The 19,521-nt window shown below is 51.1% G+C and overlaps 1 long non-coding RNA gene across 1 annotated transcript; it reads left to right on the top strand.

Annotated features, from left to right (window-relative positions):
- Positions 1-7,381: 7,381 nt before the first annotated feature.
- LOC109117865 lies at positions 7,382-16,714 on the top strand. Its single transcript, XR_002025180.1, has 3 exons — positions 7,382-8,152; positions 9,270-9,560; positions 16,218-16,714. It is a non-coding gene; the product is annotated as an uncharacterized LOC109117865 (long non-coding RNA).
- The last annotated feature ends 2,807 nt before the right edge of the window (positions 16,715-19,521 follow it).

Genomic DNA, 19,521 nt, shown 5'->3' with positions numbered 1-19,521 from the left:
GTAATAGCAAATACCAGCTGAATCCGTCCCCTGGATATGGTAGGCTAAGCCATCGTCAGACACTGGGGACCCAGCCTGCTTGGTGGGAGGCTGAGGCTGAATCTTCAGTCTGGTCCTTGTTTTGGGGGACAATCAGCAGCCCAGGGAGGAAGCGGGCACTGCCATGTGTTGTGAAGGCACAGGCCGGAGGAGCAACATGGGCATCCATGTTCATGGGGTGAAGGACCCCATTCTTGCTGTCCTGGGGCGGTGCGGAAGGCAAAAGTGGCAGCTGCTGCTCCAGCGGAGTTAGTGGGACGCGAAGGGCTAGGGTCCTCCCTTTCTTTCCGAGTCCCCCCTGGGCTTGCACAGGAGGAAGGGCAGGGGCAGCTGGAGGAGCCTGAGGCAGGAGTTGCTGTTATGGTGCCTTCCTTGCCCTCCTCCAGGGGAGGCGAGGCTGAGGCCGGGGTGTGCAGAAAGGGCCCTGGCAGGGTCTCCGAGGAGCTGTGCTTCCCTTCATAGGCTCCTCAGAAGGAGCCACTGCAGCAGATCTCAGAGGGACCCTGGGCCCAGGACGCCTGGCTTCCTCCAGTGCCCCTCTGCTGGGCTTGTAGGCAGAGAAGCCTTAGTCCCCGAGGCCCGCAGGGGAGAGGGCAAGGAGGGCTGTGTGGAGCTGGAGCTGAGACCTGGAGCACCTTGGACTCGCCCCTCAGGGCTCTGGGATTTTGCTGGAGAACCACCTGCACTTCCCAGTCGGGCAAAAACCCAGCTCAGCAGCTGGGGCTGTGCCCAAAGTCCCCTCACCTTTGTGACAGCAGAGGAAGCTTGGTTCCTCAGAGAACTATCAAGTGTGAGGCTCCTCAGGGCTGCCTCTGGTGACTTGTGTCTGCTACTTTGCTCGCTGGATCTCTGGGCAAACTGCAGCCCAAGGAGACCAGGACCCTGTGCCATTCAGCTGTGTGGAGGGCTTGGTGGCAGCCCAGGGGTGGTGTGTGTCCTTCTGTGGTGGCAGGAAACCTTGAGTAGAGCCTTGACTGGTACCATTTTTGGGGGGACAGGGGCTCTAATATAAGGCCTGGGATTTCTTAGCTCTGGCTCTGGAACTCAGCCTGGGGATTTCTCTGCAGAGCCCCAGGCCTGGGTACAAAGGGAGATGGGCCTCCATGGGCCACCTGCACCTCAGCAGCCCACCGGGCCCCTTCTTCAATGGTCTTCCTGCTCCATGGCTGTGGGCTCTTCCCTCAGGCGTCCCTTTCCTGGTCTCTCACATCTCTAACCGCCGTGTTTCCTGTGCAGAGGGCCTGGGCTTCTTTGTCACCAGGATTTTCCAGAGGAGCCTTCCTGCTCCCAGGTGACCCAGGGAGTCGGTCTGCCCAGTGCTCTGTCTTGGCTTGAGGTGTGCTGCATCTGTGAGCACAGCCTGTCTCCCCTTTTGTTGGTGAGTCCGGCAGGTTGAAGTAGGGACCCCAGAAAGGAGCACAGTGTCCCGGAATGGTCAAGAGTCCTACTGACAGGAAGCGGATGCGAAGTCCCTGGATACTTGTGGCTTGGCCTGGAAGCTGGTCTGGGGGCATGGGCAGCTGTGGGCCCCCCATCACCCCAAGAGACTCGACTGGCACGACCTTCTGGCCCCAGGGCCAGGGGCATGGCCGAAGGCAAGGCCTGCTCAGGGATCTGGAAGCTGGGGAAGGTGTGACCCTTGGAAACCCAGCCATACTATGAGTGTGCTCCCTGAGCTGCCGGCTCGGCCTGAGAGGATGGCACTCTGTGTGGCCACAGCTTTGGATTAGGAGAGCAAAGCTGGGGTGTGAATGCCGGAATGCACTAACAAGGGTGTGTGTGTGTGTGTGTGTGTGCATGCGTGTGTGCACACAAGATGCTGCGAGGCTGTGGCGCTGACCCTGGGCCCTCTGAGGTGTCTGCTGGGAGTTGTGGGTCACGAGCCCAGCAGAGGGTACTGCTGGGGAGCAGGGTCCCTGAACGAGGGCCAGCTGTGGCAGCAGCACCTGTGTGACCCTGGGGACGGTGGAAAGGGCAGGTGCTGAGAATGGAAGTGTGGATCCCCAGAGCCCCCGGCAGCCGTGAGGGGACTGCTCTGCGCCTTCCTCACGCTCTTCTGCAGGGTGGGCGGCGCCGAGGCACATGGGTGCCTGCACTGCGGTCTGTCTCCCGGAGGTCCTCCCCGCTTCTTGGCACCTGTCACTTCCGTGTCTGAGTCAGGATCCTGTGAAAGGCGCTTGAAAGACAGCTGAGCCCATTCTGCTTCCGAAGACCGCGGGTCACTAACGAGTCACTGTGCATAGCTCTGCCTTCCTTGTGGGTACACGTTTGGGGTCCAGGTGGGTGGTTGGGAGACGTCCGCACTGGAATGACAGCCTATCCAACACTTCAAATACCTGTGTCTTTAGGGTAGGAGCAGTCTTGGTACGAATGAGACGAACGCACCCAGAGGACATTGTTTGAGGTAAAATAAGCCGGGCACAGAAGGACAAGTCTGTGCAATTCCATTCATAGGTGGAGTGGAAAAAAATCCATGGAAGCTGACTGAAGAATTAATAACCTGGTGCATTAGAAATAGTTAGTGAGCACGCTGCTTTGAGAGAATGACTTTCCTGGCCCTCATCACCAGGCCCCTCGGGCCTCACAGGACCCCACAGGACCCCAGGTGTGTCACAGCACAGGTGAGCCGTCCCCATAGTGGCTGCTCGCTGCCCGGGCCACCGACTGGATGTTCACCGAGCCTGCTCTTTCCAATCAGTTCCACTGATTTCTATTTCAAGCTTTCTTTTCTGTGTATCAAAGAAACAATATAGTCAAACTGGGACTTCTCTGGCCTCTTGGTCAGACCAGTCCCATTCTGTTGTGACTGCCTCCTCCCCTCCATCCTAAGTGCGCATCACACCAGCGCCAAGGTGGTCTTTAGTCACGGGTCCCGCTACCCTTGGCAGGGTTTGCCCCGACGCACCCCGCAGACGGGACAGGTCTCTGCAGGTGTGACCGCCCCACTGCCAGGGGTAGGGCCAGGTGCCGTTCCAGGAAGGGAGGCTGCGGGGCAGCAGTTACAGGAAGGGGTCCATGGCTCCCCACCTCCAGCATTTGCCAGATGCCCGTTTTGGTGCTGCAGAACCTCTGCTGGGCACAGGCAGGCGGTTTCCTGGGCCCCGTTCCCTTTTCGGTCTATTGTGTATTTGAACGTTTGGAGGCCGGTTCTTCTTGCACCCTTGAGTCTCGGTGGGCAAATACACTGCAAATGGGACCACTGTTTCCATGTTGGTGCGGGAAGTCTGGGAAAGAAAGAATCCTCTTTCCCAGGTACCACTTCTGTCCCCTTGTCCCCCTCCGCCTCTGGAGCTGTGAAGGGGGCTGAGGCAGAGGGCTCTTGCCGCGGGTGCAAGCTTCCAGTACCCCACGGGCTGACGGGGTGCAGCTCCTTTGGGAGGGGCAGTGGGTGGCTGAGAGCGCGGCTGGCGGACTGGGCCTGCTTCTCTGTGTCGTGCTGGACTGTTTGATGTGGCACATGTGGGGCAGGCCTGGGAGTGACTGGTGCTTCCTGAGTGCACACGCGCGCTCGGACCTCCAGCATGCGGAGGCCCGGGCCAGACGAGAGGGGGTGGCTGGCGGGTTGGGTGATTTGTCCGTCCCGAGCTGCGGATGGGGGAAGGCCACTTGGCAGCCTGCAGGCGGCTGTGGCCTCTGTAGCACAGGGGAGGTGTCGGCTCTGCCCTGTGACCCCATGGGGGGTGTCACTGTGCCATCAATTGAGTTCCAGTGGGATGTGCCTAGGGCAGGAAATGGCACAGGGTCCCTGGGGACAGAGAATCTTTTAGCTCACGCTCTGGGTCCTGTACCCAGAGCTTTCTTGCTCCATTACCCCGCACCCTCATCTTGAGTTTTGGTAGAGAGAGCAGATGCCCTCAGAAGGTCCATGGGCAAAGAAGATTCTTTGTTTTACTCCTGCCTCAAAACTCCACTATTTTCCTGACAGGAGACCCTTAAAGGATGGCAGAGTCTGCTCTGGTCCCTCCTCGCCCTAGACACTGAAGTGTGCCCTTGCTGTTGTCATGGGTTCTCTGTGTGTCCATGTTGGGGTCCTGCAGTGTGAGTCTGGGAGGACGCCGGGGAGGTGAGGGGTGTGAGCACTGGCTCAGAGCACAGAGTGGAGAGCCCTGGCTCCGTGACACCGACAGCCCCTTCCTCTGCCGGTGTGATTTTGCCCTGCCAGTCTCCAGCACAGGCAGGATGGCAGGCCCCGGGGGAGGCTGGGATGGGAGTGGTGCATGCCTGGCCCTAACTGTGCCCTGGAGGACACCTAGGCTTCCACGCCGGGGTCCTGAGGTTTTGTCTCAAGATTGTGGACTCAGAAGTGAGCAGTGAGTCCCTCACCGTGGAGCTGGAGTGAAGCCACAAGGCGCTCACTTTGGAGATCCACGCCTGGCTTTCTTGGGGGCAGCCCTGGCCTCTGGTACCCTACTGGAAGGGACTCGAGGTGCTTCTCCCTGAAAGGCAAGAGGGATGCTGTGTGAATGGGGCCTGCTTTGGCAGGCTTGTCCCACGTACACCCCAGTGCTTGGGGCTGCACGAGGTTGCCAGCTGACCACTAGGCAGGGGCGGTCTCACCTGCCCAAGGAGCTGCCCCTGCCATCTGCCTGCCTTGTGTTGGCTGCTCCCCCCACCATGCGGTGGCCTCTGAATTAGTGGTCTGGATGTTCGTGTCTCAGCGGCTCAGAGGTGGCCTGCAGGCTCTGCTCTGTCTGACCCCCACCCGCTGCCCGCCTCGGGGCAGTGCCCAAGTCAGTGCGGCCTATCAAGTGAACGGGCTCCTCACCCCCACTGACCATCGTGCTCTGGGCAGCAGGTGGGGCCGTGGGGCTGGCTGTGGAGGGACTTGACCTTCTCTGCCTTCAAAGTGCACTGAGGCCAGAAGCGGTTTCCAGGAGCAGGGGACCAGCTAGCTGCTAGGCTGCCTGGGATTCCACCTGCCCCCTCGAAGGGGCTGCGCTCCAGGCTGGTAATGGAGGGTTGTCAGGACCGCACAGGGGTCCTGCCGGGTGCACTCTCCAGATCGCATGCTTTGCAGCACCCAGGGAAGTCACCTGAGGTCACCGCAGCCTGATCCTGTGGCTGAGAGCAGCCGGCATGCACCCAGAGCCCCACTCTTGTCAGGCCAAGGCCCTCTTTGCTGTGTTCTTGGTAAAAAAAAAGCAAATGATTCAGAGGTTTAGGGGCTGCCACCAGTTGTCTTGTGGGGTTGGATCAGCACCTGGACCTGCAGGGCCCCCAGGGAAGAGGAAGGAGGTGGCACCCACCAGACAGTGCTCCCCACCACCTGCTTCCAGCAGCTGCATTCCCGCTGGAGACGGCCCTGGGCACCCTGGGCAGAGGCTGGGAACCTGAGAAGGGCGGGCCTGGAGGCCTGAGATGCAGGGAATCCTTGCTTAGCCTGCCCTGCACCCCAGCGGTCCGGACCCCTGGTATGGAAGCAGGGCGGCCACTGGCTGCTTCCCTTCCTAATCTGTCATCTCCATCTCCTGACACTTTTATTTTTCTTGGGCCCAGCCTTAAGACTTGGCTGCAGGTCACACCCGACAGATCCAGCATTGCAGGCCTTCAAAGCCAATGTCCACTTCCTCTGGGACTGGCCACCTGCCTGTGCTTTGGTTTGTTCCTCTGTACAAAGGAGATTTAAACAGCCTCACTGGGAGGGCTCTTGGGCTGGAAAGTGAGGAGGTTGTGAGTGCAGCCAGCAAAAGCGCCTGCTGCCTGCTGCCCGAGTGTATCAGTCAGTACTTACTAGAGGCGACAAGATTTAATACAAGATACACAAATGTATAAGAACTTCCAGGATTGCTATCCAGTGGCCGCCCACAGAGTGGGGTGTGGAAGAGAGCAGAAAGGCCATCTGTGCACTGGAGACCCGAAGGATCCGGTTACCCGTCGAAGGCCTGGAGCTCACTGCAGTGTCCTGGGCGAGTCCATATCAGGAGGCTGAAGGGTCTGTGCTGGAAGCCAGGAGACGATGTCCACGGTGACGGAGGAGACTGCAGCCCCTGCGAGGAGACAGAAGCGAGCCTGCCTTCCTTGTTTCCCCTGTGTACCATTCTTGTGATAATCCTCCCCTCTGAGCAATGCCGAGTCGTTTAGTTGGGCTTCACTTACTCAGGCTGACACGTCAATCCACCACCACCCTGGAACAGAAGAGCAGCGGCCATGGGGCAGTGGCATCTGGCTGTTTTTGGGTAGAGTGAAACTTGAAAGGTGCGTGCTGGGACCAGCCTGCCCGTGTTCGTTCCTGCCTCCTGGACTCCAGGCCACCCCTGGGGCCCCGGGCCTGGCTCTCTTGGCTTGGGCCACACTCTTGGCTTGCTTCTGCTGCTGGCCTCCCCAATGGGGCCACTATAGTTTTCCGCCCTCTGGTCTGCACCCCACACCGCCCACCAGCCCGGGCAGACCTGCAGCTGCATGGTGAGGCCCAGGGGGTGGGGGCTGCTGCAGGGCTTCTCCTGTCTCAGGAGCTCTGTGACCTTCCAGCCGCACGGATGTCAGGGCCCGGGCTCTGACACCAGCCCCTTGGTGGCCATGGAGTCGCCAACCATGGCTGGGGCAGGTGGGATTTGGCCAGCGTGAGAGTCAGCACAGCCCTCAGAGCACAGGCAGGCTTCAGGGGCTGCTGGGGATGGCGTAACGCCCAGTCAGGCACTGAGGGGCCTCCGTCTTTCCTTCCTTCTGCAGCTGCTGACTTTTTGTTAGCTTGTAGTGACTCTACCTGCCCCACAAGACCGCTCTGTTGGAGCAATATGTCTGTCTTGGCCTGACTGTTGATTTACGTACGTCCAACTGGAACCAAGTCAAATTGAAGGCAAAAGAGTAGATGGGACTGGCCCAGAAGTGGCACAGGTGTAGGGCACAGCGTCGTCTCATCGTCAGGGGGCGCTTCTGTCCCTCTGCACCCCCAGAGAAGGGGTCGTCTTCCTGGGGTTGACAGCAAGCCGTCCCCATTTTGGAGGGGCATAGGTGGGTCAGGGCGCTGGGCTGGGTGCCCAGGCAGCTCCCACAGGAGAGGGGTGGGCACCCTCTGGGGTCCCTGGGTCTGAGAGGACCGTGTCCCCTCCAGAGCGTTCGTCAGTCCTGAAGCCGGGAGCACGGACTGGATTATGTGGAGAATGGGTGGCCGTGAGAGGAGGAAGGCTGGGCTCTGAGAGGACCCTGCGTCACGGGAGGTGGTGGGCGTGGGGCGCAGATGCACAGGCGGGGACCGCAGGAGCTGATGGAGGCGGATGGGGGCGATGAGTCTCCAAGCTGAGGAGCCCAAGGAGACCAGCGACCGTGACAGGCTGGGAGCAGCCTGGACAGTCGTGCTCAGAGCCTCGGAGGGCACCGGCCTCGGACACCTGATGGGGGCGATGAGTCTCCAAGCTGAGGAGCCCAAGGAGACCAGCGACCGTGACAGGCTGGGAGCAGCCTGGACAGTCGTGCTCAGAGCCTCGGAGGGCACCGGCCCCTCGGACACCGTGACATAGCACCTCTGGGCCCCAGCCCCAGAGAGCCCCAGGGTGGGGACTCGTGACAGCAGCTGTAGGACGCTCGCCTCCTCAGCATGTGGGTGTTAGATGCTAAAGCCAGGGCGATCTCAAACACACAGCGCGGCCAGTCAGCACGCAGTGTCTGCCACATTATCTTTTATTTATTTGTAATTGTTGTGGGTGTTGTGAGACAAGGTCTCTCTGACTTTGAATTCCTCCTGCCTCAGCCTCCCCACATCTGTATTACAAGCGTGCACTGCTGCGCCCTCCACCATGTCTTGAGATGCGGTTGGAACATGTGAGTCTGCTCCGGCTGGGGCGGCTCTTCAGTTGCTCTGATGGCGAGGCTGTACCTGCTCTGTGTCACGCGGTCCCCTCCACCCCGCTGTCCCTTTGGTGTGCAGCTTTGTGTAGAGTGCGGGTCCCGACATTCAGGGAGGGGAGGGACAGATGCACTTGGCCTCAGCCGTCTGGGCAGCCCCGGGTGCCCTCATCGCAGCCTCCCCCGCTCTGGAACCAGATGTCTCCACCGGGCCCTCGGAGGGTCGCACGGATGGCCTGGCTTCCAGCTGGAAAATGCCAGGAGTGACAAAGACCAAGTGGCCTTCGCCTCCGTGGTGCTTATTGGTGGCCTGGAGACACGGTGGCTCCAGGTAGGGAAGAACCGCCGACAGCCGGATGGCACTGTCCCTGGGGGCAGAGCAGGGCCACCCCAGGGTAGAGTGTGGGCTCCTTCACTTTCCCTTCTTTGCCCAGTTTTTACCAGGACCAAACGAACAAACCCACGACTACCAAGCCTGGAGATGCCCAAGACCAGGGAAGCCCGCCCCTCACCCCTCTAGGGCCCGCAGACGCCACTCCCTGAAGGCAGGGCAGGGCGGGGCGCAGCTGAGGCCCTGGGTCTCCCCAGCTCCAACACAGGCGCTGCAGCTGAGGTCACAAGCTGGGTCGTTTGAGGCTGCACCGTGGCTCTGGCCCTGGCTCTCCTGCCCTCACTGCTGTGTTCATTGCAGAAACCCTGAGTAGCCCCAGCACCCTCTACCATCTTGGCCAGCCAGACTGGTGCGGATGGATGTCGGGGCCAGGCTGCTCCTATATATATAGTATTTTTATGTACCCTTTTCAAGATTTACATTTTCAGTTTGTAAGGTTCAGAATTCTCTGACCAAAATCTTATTTGTGTACCGAGTTTGTATCCCCCACTCTTATGATGGTCTCACCAGAGATTTGCTTAAAACTGTGATGCTGCAAACACTTGTGCTCCTCTCCCTCCATATCCAAATCTTGGTGCCTGTAATATATAGTATTTTTATGTACCCTTTTCAAGATTTACATTTTCAGTTTGTAAGGTTCAGAATTCTCTGACCAAAATCTTATTTGTGTACCGAGTTTGTATCCCCCACTCTTATGATGGTCTCACCAGAGATTTGCTTAAAACTGTGATGCTGCAAACACTTGTGCTCCTCTCCCTCCATATCCAAATCTTGGTGCCTGTACAATATTACACATTAGTCTGGAGATTTGCCTTACAAAGGAAATAAAATATGATAATGCACAATTTTTAGTATAAGAAATGAGATGAAACATGCTAAATCCTCATTTGTTAATTTTAGTTCCCTACTTCGGTTCAACTTCCTGTACTGCTTTCAGACAGGTGCATGCAAAACTAGCAGATCATGAAATTTTAAATACTATCGTCTGACAACGCTTAGGCATTACGAATACAACTGTCTATGAGTCCTGGTCTAACAGTTATTTCTACTTTAACAGAAACCTCAAGACACCACATAATAAATTCACAGAGATGTCATGACCGTCTTTCCTAAACGTGTGGGGTCTGCATCTGATCGTCGTGCACCGATCATTTAAAAAACAAAACCAAATAGGCGCTTGACCTGGAAGAGTGCTGTAGAGTCTGTTCTGAGAACGGAGTAAGGAGAGCTAAGGTGAACCATGAAAGCCTCATCCATCATCCTGCTGAGGATGCATTTGCGCAGCCCCCACCCTTGAATCAAGACCCCTGAAGCTCACTACCTTTAAAAATTTTGAAAAGTAATCAAGGTATCAGTACCTTCCCTTCTCTTTCCAAGTAGCTAAAAGATCAAGGAGAAAAAGTACCAATGTGTAAAATATTATCAACTGTTTAAGAAGCCCTCATCCATTTGATAGTTTAGGGTTAAGTAGGAAGAAAGGGCGAATCCGATCTGAGTAATAAATAGGGGTGCTCCAAGCGGTGTACTCCCTGCCCAGGTGGGGGCTGTACCAGACGACCACCTACTCCCCCGCCCATGGCTCTGAAACCGGCACAGTGCTGTGTGCCCTGACACCGCCCGCCAGAGCTCCAGGACGAAGCTCCGCGCCCCTAACAAGGAGTGCTCTTCAGCTGGACTCCGTCCAAACAGCCCCTCGGTGGCTGCGGACGTGGGAACTGCAGTAGCTGTGCGCCGTGAAATCATCCAAACCAACTTCTTAGGGTCTGGTCTGTGGCATTCCGGAGGATACGCGGGTAGGCTTTTGAGCTAACTCCCTCCAGTCAAGAGCTCACGTCATTCATGGCGCAGCGTTTTTTAACAAGCAGGAGCATTTCCAGTAATTCAACAGATTTTCAAGTTTCTACTTCCAAATCGAGCAGGCACAAAGCTATCCCACGCGGGATAGCTTCTGAAAAGAATAGTGGGCAGTTGCAAGCTCTCAGCTGAGCTGGTGGTTGATCAATGCTCAGTATTTCTTTCCTCTCTCAAGTGTGACAAAGTACAGTCATTTGATAAAAGTGCAACAAGTTTAAGGCAGTAGTAGCTTCCAATTCATCATGCGATTTTTGTGAAGTTCTTTCTTCTATCCGTTTTATGTCGGGAGCAGTAATTAATGCCAGCTAATCCAGACCACTTCAGGAATGGGGGGACCAGTGCATTCTTTGTCAGCCACTGCAGCAGCCCCAGTGTGAGATCAGTTTGGGTTCTGCCTGCCTCAGAGGCAAGAACCTGTCCAAGACCTTGACAGCCGGGAGCAAAATTTCAGTGCTAGAGCCAGAAAAGTGAAACTCTTAAATCGCCTGCTTCGACGTTCCCTGGGTCGTAGCCTGTGTCGAGCTCGGCCCCTTTTCTCCATCTTGGAATCTCTGTCCTTGTCATAGGTAGAAGCTGAACAAGCTGGACTCCTTCATGATCTGCCAAGTGCTCAAGACCCTTGGTGTCTTGAGAGAAAGGCCGTGTGTGTGTGTGTGTGTGTGTGTGTGTGTGTGTGTCTGTCTGTCTCTCTTTTTGAATGTGCATGCATGCGCAGGGGGTGTTTACCATTTCAAAGGCTCTTATCTCTCTGCAGTGTGTTTTTGGTGTGTATAAAAGTAATGTATGCTCACTATATAAATAGAATCATACTTCGTGTTAACATATTTATCTGTTGTATTTGAAATATGTGTTCATGCATTATGCTTTCCATATGTATAAAACTAATGCATACTTATGGGGAAAACTGGTCAGTTGTCTTTTAAATTTTTTAATATATTATGTTTTCCATATATATAGTCTATATAAAAAAGTAACATGCTCACAGTAAAAACTGTTTGTAAAATTGAATATAATTTATGAAGAGTAAAGAGCCTGGGTCTTAAGGAAATAGCACAATATATTTTCACATATGTCTGCGTACTTTGTTGTACCGGGGATTGAATCTTTACTCTGAACTATATCCTCTCCCTTTTTAATTTTACTTTTTTGGGGGGGTTTTTTTGAGACAGGATCTTGCTGTATAGTTTAGGCTGGCTTTGAACTCACTATGTAAACCAGGCTGGGTTTGAATTCACAGTGAGATTCTTCTGCCTCAGCCTCCCTCAGGCACACACCACCATGCCGCACTTCTCACTACTCCTGTTAAACATAGTACTCAAACATTAGCAAGAGCAGTTAGGCAAAAAATACAAGGTATATGTATAGGAAAGGAACAAATCAAATTATAATGACTGCAGAGGACATGATTCTCTACATAGAAAACACAAAATCCTCCAGAAGACTCTCAGAATAACCAAATTCAGTAATGTTGCAGGGTACAAAATCAGTACCCAAAAATCAATAGCATTTCTTCTGCACACTAATAATGAACCTACTGAGAGAGAAATTAGGAAAAACAACCATCATAATAATGCCAAGAAAAATAAAATCTTTAGGAATTAACCTAAGGAGGTGAAAGACCTCTACAATGAAAATACAGTATTCTGAAAAAGGAAATTGAAGAGGACATCAGAAAAAGGAGAGATAAGCCTCCGTTTCTGCGTAGGCATAACCAGTATACTCAAAATGACCGTACTTCCAAAACTGATACCCAGATATAATGCAACCCCAATCAAAATATGAACAATATTTTCACAGAAATGAAGAAAAAAAATCCCAGAATTTATATGGAACAGGGAACAGAACAGCAAAAGAAATTCTGGGTAACAAGAGCCAAGCAAGAGGCATCATAATCTTAGACTTGAAGTTATAACACGAAGGTACAATGATGAAAAGAGCGTGGTGTTGGCACAAAAACAGACACGAAGATCAGCGGAGCCGAACAGAGGATGCAGAAACAATCCCAAGCGCAGCAACTCAGGGCCTGGAGCTAAACCCTCGACCCCGGACAGCCTCTCTAATAAATGGTGCTGGGAAAACTGGGTCTCCGTATACAGAAGATTGAGTCTAGACCCATCTCTCTCACGCTGCACAAAATGAAAATGAAAATGGACTAAAGAACTAAACACCTAACCTGCTGGAAGATAAATTGGATAAAATTCTTAGTTATAGGATAGGTGAGGACTTTGTGAACAGAACCTCAGGTGCACACGAAATAGTACTGAGACTCAACAAATAGAATTGCATCAGATTGGGCCAGGGCTTTGGCTTGGTGGCACCACAGCTGCCTTGCAAAGTCCTGAGTTGGTGCGCTTGGGATTGTTTTTGTGTCCTCTGTTCTGTTCCGGTGATCTTCCTGTTTTTGTACCGACACCACTCTCTTTTCATCATTGTACCTTTGTACTATAACTTCAAGTCCAAGACTGTGATGCCTCTTGCTCAGCTCTTGTTACTCAGAACGATCCGTTTTGGCTTATAATTTCACTTTGTCTGGATATAGTATTTGCCCTTTTTTTTTTTTTTTTTTTTTTTTTTTTTTTTTTTTTTGGAGTTCCCATTGCATGGAATTTTGTTTTCTATCCTTTCACTTTTAGTCTGATTTTCTTTTCAGATTAAATGCATTTCTTGTATATAGCATATTGGTGAATTTTGTTTCTTGATCCATTCTGTCAGTCTGTTTTTATATTTGGGAATTAAGACCCCGTACTTTGAGAGTTATTAGTGATAGGTAATATTCCCGTTGTTACCTTATTTTTTGTTGTTAATTTCCTGTCTTTCCCTTCTATTGAACTGCTTCCTCTACCTGGTGTAGACCTTTTACTGTTACGCTAGATTATGAATTTCTTTAGGCGCTCTTTATCATGAAAGTATCTTATTTCTCTATCAATTTTGAAAGATAGTTGGGCGTGGTGGCGCATGCCTGCAATCCCAGAACTCAGGAGGCTTAGACAGGAGGATCACTGCAAATTCAAGGCCAGCTGGGACTATATAGTGAGTTTAAGGCCAGCCTTTGAGACCGTGTCTACCCCTGCCCCCCAAAAATTTGCCGGATATATCAGGCTAGGCTGGAGTTTGTTTTGTGTTAGAGTTTAAACACTTCGCTCCAAGTTCTCCTGGCCTGTAAGGTTTGTGTTGAGAAGTCTGCTATAATTCTAATGGGTTACTGTTACAAGTGATTTGTTGCTCTTTTAACTGTTTTTAAGATTCTGTTCTTACATTGAACTTTTGATTATAAGTCATAGAGAGTTTCTTCTCTGATTGTGCTTATTTGGGGTTCTGTATGTATCACTTAACTGTATGTTGATTCTTTTCCCTTAGTTGGAAATTTTTCTGCTATTATTCCAGTAAATAAGTTTTTATGTTATTTATGTTGTCTTTTGATTTTTCACTAATTCTAGTTAATCTTAGATTAATCTTCTGTGTCATCTAGGAGCCATTGGATCCATTTTTCATGTTCTCTCTCTTTTTTTTTTGGTACTGGAGTGCAAACTCGGGCCCTTGTGCTTTTGAGGCAGGTGGTGGAACCACTGAGCCAAACCCCCGGCTCTCATGTTCTCTTCTTGTTTTTACGGTATCTCTATTAACTGGACACTGGCAACAGCTCTGTCTTCTGTTTCCCACACGACGTCCTCACTTTGGTCACTTCTGCCCATAGTTTTTCTTTTCTTTTTTTGCAGTATCAGCGATTCAGTTTAGGACCTGGTGCTAGTGAGGCAGGTGTGGTGCCACTGAGCTAAATCCCTAGCCCTACCTGTAGTTTGGATAGTATTTCTTTGTTTTTTTTTTTTAAATTTTATTGAGTTTATTGGTACATTTAGGGATACAGTACAATTACATTCATTGTTGGGATCATGTACCTTTACATATCAAGTCTTGATTCTCATTTTTTCCCCTTACCTCTGACCTCCCTTCACCCCCTCCTCCTCTCCCCATCTACAAACACTTTATTTTCATCTTTTCATTCTCTCACATTTTTTTCTTTTCCCTTTTTGTTCTTCCCCTTTTTGTTCTTCCCCTATTGTTTTGTTTTTTTGAGACAGGATCTAACTGTATAGTTGAAACTGACCTGGAACTCACTAGGTAGCCCAGGTTGGTCTTGAACTCACAGTGATCCTCCTGCCTCAGCATCCCTAGTGCTGGGATTACAGGCGTGTGACACCACATCCAGCTTTTTGGATAGTATTTCTAATCTCCCGAATTTCCCTTTAGAGCTTTTTATTGACTCTGATTTTTCTCTTTTTTGCTGGCCATTCATGTTTGACATTGCTTTGTTTAGCTCAGCTAGCTTTTTATTGGAGTCTGCTGTAGACTTGCTGATCTCCCCCCTAGTATCTGTGTACCCTTGTCTTCTGAGAGCTTGCCAGGTGCCTTCCTGGTCTGTTTTGTATGCCCTATGATAGCATTTCAAATCACCCAGGTTGGTTTCCTTTCTTCAATGTCCCATGGGTCAGCTTTGGGAGAGGTGGGAGTTTTAGAGGCATTTTGTTGGTTTGTCATTTCATGTTTCTACTTTTTTGGTTTGTTTTTGTGTCAAGGCTTCAGGTTGATTGTAATGGACAGCTTTGTTTCTAATAGAGACCTCTTTAATTTCTACTCTTCAGTGGTGTCCTCTGGCTGTGCGTAACTGTTGTCCTTTGCCTCCGGCACAAGGTTTATTTGGGATGGGAGGTCATAGAGCATTTAGCCCAGTACCCAGTACCACAGGAATGGGCCACATTATGGTTAATGACCCAAGGTAATCCAGATGTTGGCATCCCAAGAAAACCAATAATAGCAACAAATATTTTACCTTGGTTATAGTAGTAAAATCAACATCAATTAATTACAGTGTCAAAAACTGAGTATTGACAAGCCATAAGAACCAATAACGGGGCCGGGGATTTAGCTCAGTGGTTCTGCCGCCTGCCTTGCAAGCACAAGGGCCCTAGTTTGATCCCCGGTACCACCACACTTCACCATAGAAGAAATATGAATACTAAAACCAAATGTTGGCCGACTATTGACTTGTAATAGTAAATATCTCCTAAATGGATCAACTTTACCTCTATTAGAAATAAAACAGAATCCAGCAATAGCCTAACATTTACCAGCTATCTCGAGATTCATAAAGCTTATTAGTTATACTAGTAAAAGTGGAGAGAAAAGGAAAGTAGAGAGAGAATGAAAAGAGCAAAATTTGAGAAATTAGTCAGTGGGATGCAAGGAGGAGGAGAAAAGGGTGAGATTGGGGCTCTGCTGAGGAGCAAAAGGAAATTAACAGTGTTAGAGGACAGTGGCAGGGAAGAACACGAAGAAAAAAGATACAACGGAATGAGAAATTCTACAAGAAATTCTTAAAGAATTTAGAAATAAAAGAAAATAAGGAAGAGAAAACTTGAAAAAGGAAGAGAGGAAAGGGGAGAAAATAAACCTTGAGAAGGGGAAAAAAAGACAGGAAAAACTCCAACCCCCCAGAAAACCCAAAGTGGGAAACATAGAAATGATAAAATATAGGGAGAAAAAACATGGAGTCCAAGCAAAGTATTATGTTTCTGAATGAGTAGTTTCTTTTCTGCAGTCTTGGATCCAGCCACTCATAATGTCCTCCACCTAGCTTTAGGGCCTTCTGCTCCAGAGGCCTCTCTGTCCGTTCACCCCAGACTCTGGTCACTGTCCAATCCACTGTGTCCGCGCTCCCACGGGTGGGTGGGAGATGAGACCAGCCTTCTGGTCTCTGCTGGATGTGGGTTCCGAGGTGGGGGTTCCAGTGGACTGCTGGGCAATGCGGGCAGTCAGGGTCTGGTGGCTCTCTTTTCTCCCTGCGTGTTGTTCTTGTCCAGGATCAGGTGGGTTGGTGAATGAGTTCTTGTCTCTTCTGTCCTGTGCCAAGGGGAGGTAAAATGCAGAGCCATCTTGGAGTTGGCTGGTGGCCTTGCCCTCGCATCAGGGTGAGGGGCCCGCGCGAGGGTGCTGCCCCATACCGGCGTGCTTGCTTGTTGGGAGGGGCGCCGTGCAGCCCGAGTGGGCTTGCTTGCTGCAGTTGGAGAGACAGTATTGATTCTTTTCTATCTGGCGTATTTTACTTAGCATCAGTTTGTAAGATTCACAGAATTCTTTTTTTTTTTTTTTGCAGACTAATATTTCACTGCCTTTTCTGGTGGTACTGAGGACTGAGCTTGTGGCCTCAGGCATGGTAGGTAAGAGCTCTTTTCACATTTCTCCTTGATGTGAAATTTGTACATCGAAGGTGTGTAAAATTTGGCAGACAAGACAAAGCAGCCTAGTAGAAAGCTTTTGCCCACACTGATCAACACGAGGTGGGAACACTTGTTTTCCCTCCCCTGAAGCATGTGATTTCCCAGAATGTCCGGGCGTCTCTCATCTTCTCCGTGCTTCTGACTGAGGACTGGGGCTCCCGTGGGTTCTGGTGAGGGCCGGGAGTCTCCTCAGAGCAGAGACACGGCCAGGCTGCTCCTGCCTGCTTTGTGTCCCCACCAGCCCCGTGTTCGCGAATTGACTGGAGGACAGCACTGTGCGAGGCCCGCTGGGCAAATCCTGTCTTGATCCCAGAAGTGGACACTGCTTTTAGACATATTTTTGTGGGGTCCCAGAAACTGACTTTTTTTTTTTTTTTTTGGTACCGGGGATTGAACTTGGGTCTTTGTGCTTGCAAGGCAGGCCACCGAACCGCTGAGCTAAATCCCCGGCCTAGAAACTGACTTTTTAAAGCAGTGATAAAATACACATAACATAAAATTTGCCACTTTAACCCCCTGAGGTGTAAAGTGCAGTGGGATCTCATATATCACAATGGTTTGTAACGTTCACTACTCTGTAGCTCCAGAATATCCCCTTACACTGTATCCATTAAGTCCCTTCCCATTTCCCCTCTCTCCAGCCTCTGGCAACTCCCAGTTTGTTTCTATTTCTATGGCTTTACTTATCCTGGACATTTTATATAAATGGAATCATGTGATATACGGCTTTTTGGGTCCCACCTCTCTCCCTTACCATCCTATTTTAAAGGTTTACTCATGTTATAGCACGAATCAGTGTTTCACTCCTTTTCATCACTGAATAATATTCCACGGTGTGGGTGGCACATTTTGTATATCTGTTGAGATGGATGTTTGGGTTGTTCCCACCCTTTGGCTGTTACCAGTAATGTTATCATTAACATTCATGTTCTTTTGCTTAACACCTGCTTTTCATTTCTTTGGGCATATGGACCTGGGGGTGGAATTACTAGATCATACAGTAATTTACAGTTTTATTGAGAAAATGTCAAACTATTTTCATAGCAGCTGCACCATTTTACCTTCCTAGCAGCAATCTGTGAGTGTTCCAGCTGTGTCACAGCCTCTCTGACACTTATCTTCCTTTAAAAGAAAAGTATAGGCAGCACATGCCTATAATCCCAGCAACTTGAGAGGCTGAGATACATCATGAGTTTGAGGCCAGCCTGGACTACAGAGAAAGACTCCGTTTCTCTCTCTTAAAAAAAAATGAGGGCTGGGTATTTAGCTCAGTGGCACCACACCTGCCTTGCTATTGCAAGGTCCTGAGTTCGATTCCCTGGTGCACACACACAAAAGTGCCTGTAGATATATAGCGACTAGATCTAGATGTCTCCCCTCCCCGCTAAGCCGCATGTGCTCATAGGTGGGGCTTCTGTGAGTGCCTGGATCAGGGATGTGTGGTACTGGGTCAGTACACTGATGGGTTCGTCTTCACCGACCGTGCCCATGCACAAGCTGCCCTCCTCCAGGCCTTGGGTTCTCATCTGCCGCAGCTCAGTGGCTCACAGCCCTTGAAAGCGTTTGGAGGGTGTTCAGCCCCTTGGCACTGTGGAAAGTTGATGTCTACAGTGTTTTCCCCACCAGGTTAACAAGGGTGAAGTCTGTGACTCCTGCTGCACTGTCAACGTGGACGTTTTACAAATGAAAGTACTCTGTGGGCTCCCAGTGTCCCTGGGAGGTCCAGCTCCTCACTAAAAAACAAACCACACCCTCAGCCCAGCACCCTGAGGTAAACCCCAAACCAGAAACCACCCGCAATGAGGTATTGGTGCACTCGTGTGGGCGTGGACTCCGTGGGTGAGAGTCCCAGCTCTTCCTGTCACATGGTCCAGCCTTAGGGACGGCAAGGTCAGGACAGGTGAACGGGACTTAGGTCCCCTGGGTTTGCTGATAACTTTTTGCTTCTAAATACTCGTTAACATTTGTGTTTGGCAGTGACCACGTCTTCCTGAAGCCCGAGTCCTTTGCCCTCTCTGCAAGAAAATTTTCTTTTCCTAAATGTACCTTCCTGAGTTTGTCTAATTTTAAACTCTTTTCTAATCATATGTAGCAAATGAGGAGCAGCTAATGCTGCGGTGTAAGCCCAGAACACCCAGTTGAAGGACAAGTTCTTAGTTCTTTTCTCCTGCACACCTGGTTTCTGACTCGTTTCTTCGGCAAACTTTATTAACAAAACTGTGTGCACGCTTGAAAGGATTCCTGATCACCCTGGCGTACGTGTGACACGAACATGTTGCCACTTAAATTTAGCTTTAGTTCCCCTGACCCTAAGGCTCTCAGTATTTACAAAAAATTTTGATTATAGCTGAAGTTTGAAGCAGCATAAATACATTAAAACCGAGACATTATCGTTTTGAAAGTTAAATAATTGCCAGACTCTACCTCTTAGGGAGAAGGATGGGGCTGTGTGTTTATGTATCACTGGATGGAAATTATGAGATGAGCTCTAAATTTCATCCCTGCTTTTTGTTTCTGTTTGTGGATTGAACCCCGGGATTTGACGCTGGGTGGCACTCCACTTGCATGTGTGCATGCGTGTGCATGTGTGTAAGTGTGCACATATGCACGTAGGCATGAGTGTATGTATTTATACAGGGTCTCACTAAGTCTCTGGGCTCAAACTTGCCATGGTCCTACCTCAGCCTGTACGAGTGCTAGGATTATGGCCCTGCCAGACTGTTTGGTTTTCGGTGTAGATTAAGGTAAGAAAACTTGCTTATATTAAATTCATTCATGGCAGAGGCATAGTTCTGTTACAGCTCTGCCCTCTGCTCTTCTCTGGGGATGGAAGCCAAAAGCCACACTGCAGTTGTCACCGCAGATGTCACCAGACCTTTTGCCGAGTGGGTTTTCCCTCAGGACGGTTGCCCTTGTCAGGACCGTGGCTCCTAACGGGACCGGTGTGGGGCGCCTCGCCCTCCTCCTCAGCCTTCCCTTCCTCAGCCAAGTGGGACGAGGGCCCCTTTCAGAGGGTACAGCGGGTCCCAAGGCCCTGCCACTCATAGGCCTTGAGGTCCACGCGCCCTGCCGGCGGGACAGGGACACCGCGGCCCCGCTGGATTCTCAGCGCCAGGCCCCGGGTATAGGGATGCCGGTGGGGTGCGCAGGTCTGGGGCAGCGGGGCCCAGGACGGCCGCG

The sequence above is a fragment of the Fukomys damarensis genome, unplaced genomic scaffold, assembly GCF_012274545.1.
Source record: "Fukomys damarensis isolate Sample0158 unplaced genomic scaffold, DMR_v1.0_HiC HiC_scaffold_23, whole genome shotgun sequence".
In the NCBI taxonomy this organism is placed as follows: Eukaryota; Metazoa; Chordata; class Mammalia; order Rodentia; family Bathyergidae; genus Fukomys; species Fukomys damarensis.
This window is presented reverse-complemented; position numbering and strand designations above follow the sequence as displayed.